Here is a 3,577-nt window from a genome sequence, read left to right as displayed (position 1 = left end):
CTGGGAATCAGCCATAGCTGCTTGCTCCGCCCTGTTGATTCCGAGACCCCGCCCCATTCAGGCTGCTGCAAAGCCTTTTGCATATGAATGCCCGGGTCCTTTACAACCTGACAACTACCTAACAAATTGCAGCTGGGCCAGACAGACCCAGAACTTCCAAGAGAAGGCCCAAGGCCCCACAGCAGCTTGCATTGCTTCTCAGCTGGGCCTCATCTGGGCACCCCCAAACCCCCAAAAAAGGAAGGGGAATCTGCATATCTCTTCATAGCTCCTGCTGGGTAACCTCAGGAAGAGGCTTAATTAGCACCTCCTTAGATCCAAGAGCCAGTGTACCCAGTGGTCAGAGTGGGACCACCCAGATTACAACTCCTCAGATTCATAAGGAACACACTCAGGGGGCAGACTCAGTGAGCACCAAAGCCCCACTGAAGCAAGTCTTGCCCCAGAAGGGTGTCTTCAGCACAGAAGTTCTCCCACTGCAGACACAGCTGATTCTCACTGCCAATTGGCCTGGAGGTCAATTCCTCCCAGTGACACCTAAAACAATCAAGGCATAACTACAACAAGACTGTGCACAAAGCCCACAAGGGGGTGCACCAAGAGTGTCCACCTCAGGTAACTGGGGAGGCTGAGCCACTGGGCCCTGTAGGACACCTAGCACACAAAACCACTCTACCAACACAGGGAAGCAGACAAAATGCGAAGACAAAGAAACAGGTCACAAATGACAGAAATGGAGGACAGCAAACGACTGGATATAGAGTTCAAAACCACGGTTCTAAGATTTTTCAAGAATTTTATGGAAACCGCCGATAAATGTATTGAGATCCTTAAGAAATCTAGTGAGACCCTCGATGTTGTGATAAAGGACCAACTAGAAATTAAGCATACACTGACTGAAATAAAGAATATTATACAGACTCCCAACAGCAGACCAGAGGATCGCAAGAATCAAGTCAAAGATTTGAAATACGAAGAAGCAAAAAACACCCAACCGGAAAAGCAAAATGAAAAAAGAATCCAAAAATACGAAGATAGTGTAAGGAGCCTCTGGGACAACTTCAAGCGTACCAACATCAGAATTATAGGGGTACCAGAAGAAGAGAGAGGGCAAGATATTGAAAACCTATTTGAAGAAATAATGACAGAAAACTTCCCCTACCTGGTGAAAGAAATAGACTTCCAAGTCCAGGAAGCGCAGAGAACCCCAAACAAAAGGAATCCAAAGAGGACCACACCAAGACACATCATAATTAAAATGCCAAGAGCAAAAGACAAAGAGAGAATCTTAAAAGCAGCAAGAGAAAAAAAGTCAGTTACCTATAAGGGAGTACCCATACGACTGTCAGCTGATTTCTCAACAGAAACTTTGCAGGCCAGAAGGGAGTGGCAAGAAATATTCAAAGTGATGAATAGCAAGAACCTACAACCAAGATTACTTTATCCAGCAAAGCTATCATTCAGAATTGAAGGTCAGATAAAGAGCTTCACAGATAAGGAAAAGCTAAAGGAGTTCATCACCACCAAACCAGTATTATATGAAATGCTGAAAGGTATCCTTTAAGAAGAGGAAGAAGAAGAAAAAGGTAAAGATACAAATTATGAACAACAAATACACATCTATCAACAAGTGAATCTAAAAATCAAGTGAATAAATAATCTAATGAACAGAATAAACTGGTGAATATAATAGAATCAGAGGCATAGAAAGGGAGTGGACTGACTATTCTTGGGGTGGAAAGGAGTGTGGGGGGTGCAGGAAGTGACTGGACAAAAATCGTACACCTATGGATGAGGACAGTGGCACGGGGGGTGGTAAGGGCAGAGGGTGGGGTGGGAACCGGGTGGAGAGGAGCTATGAGGGGAAAAAAGAGGAACAACTGTAATAATCTGAACAATAAAGATTTAATTAAAAAAAGAAATAAAACTAAATAAAATAATGCTCTTATGTATTTAATTAGTTTTTTTCCAGAATCCAAAATTATTACATTAGTTCAAAACATGCTTACATTGATAGGCTACAGCTTTAGTGAAAAAAAAATTTAATAGGTACTTAAGTTTCTACGTTTAATAATTTAATCTTTCATATGTATCTCAACATATGTGAACTCAGCATATAACACACACATTCATTGTGGATCCCAGAGATGATTCAAAGTGGTTTCTTTGACATGTCCTTGGTGCCTCTCAGTGATACACACATTTTAAATCCAAATACATGTATAGTCCATCAGCATAATTTGATTTGAAAAACATGATATCTAAGTGAAAGATAACATTTTATTCCACTTTGTCTTCATTTTATAGAAGAATATATTTCTTTAAAAATATAAGAGCATGAGTTGTAACAAATCATACACAACATATCATTCTACTCCATATAGAATTCCTTTTACTTATTATTTTCAGAGACGACCATTTGGCCTCTACATAAGTACATCCCATTCTAGTAATCTCATCTCTCAACTAGAGTCTTCCATGGTCAGAAATGGTTCTTAATATTCAGTCAAATTCTACCTTCACATGTTATTTTTATTGTTGAAGCTAGAATGAAAGTTAAAAAATAGTTTAATGAAAATTAAATGAAATAGGAGTAGAGTTCTCGCTTAGTGCCTGGCACCAAAAATGTTACCTAGTTATTATCATCAGAATCATTGAAAAAGCTTCAAAAGAATTTTTTCCATGAGTGTGATGATATCCTTTATAATAAAAGAGAAACATGCAAATTGACCTTACCCCCAAACGCTTCCCATTGACTAATCAGCAGGATATGCAAATTAACTGCCAACCAAGATGGCGGCCGGCAGCCAGGCAGCTGAAGTGAACAGGAGGCTTGCTTGCTCCAGTGAAGGAGGAAGCCAAGGTTCCCCACCTGCCGCTGCCAGCCTCTGAGCTTGGACTCTAAGCAACTATGTTGCAATTATAGAAGCTAAACAAAACCCAGAAACCTGCTTCCAGCCGTCAGAGCTGGAGCGAGCATGACCGAACAATGTTGCAATTATAGAACCCAAACAAACCCTAGATTCCTGCTTTCAGCAGCCGAGGCCTCAAGCTGGAGCCGAGCCTCAGAGCTAAAGCCGGCTCTCAGCTCCATTGACAGCCGTAGAAGGTAAATAAATCCCAGAATAAAAGAAAAAAAGAAAAAAAGGAGAGGTTGGGAGCTTCAGTCGCCCGCCAGCCTGAAAATGGCGGGCAGTGCTTGAGGCTGTCCGCTGTCCCAGGACCCGGTTCTGTGACCCTGCCAGGCGGGGGGCAGTGCTTGAGGCTGTCCACGGTCCGGGACCCGGATCTGTGACCCTGCCAGGCGGGGGGCAGTGCTTGAGGCTGTCTGCAGTCCGGGACCCAGATCCGGGACCCTGCCAGGCGGAGGGCAGTGCTTGAGGCTGTCCGCTGTCCCAGGACCCGGTTCTGTGACCCTGCCAGGCGGGGGGCAGTGCTTGAGGCTGTCCACGGTCCGGGACCCGGATCTGTGACCCTGCCAGGCGGGGCGGCAGTGCTTGAGGCTGTCCACGGTCCGGGACCCGGATCTGTGACCTGGCGGGTGGGGGGCATCGCAGGAGGCTGTCCACTGTCCCAT

The sequence above is a fragment of the Myotis brandtii genome, unplaced genomic scaffold (genome assembly GCF_000412655.1).
Source record: "Myotis brandtii unplaced genomic scaffold, ASM41265v1 scaffold914, whole genome shotgun sequence".
Taxonomy (NCBI): Eukaryota; Metazoa; Chordata; class Mammalia; order Chiroptera; family Vespertilionidae; genus Myotis; species Myotis brandtii.
The sequence above is the reverse complement of the archived record's forward strand: the minus strand, read 5'-3'. Positions refer to the sequence as shown.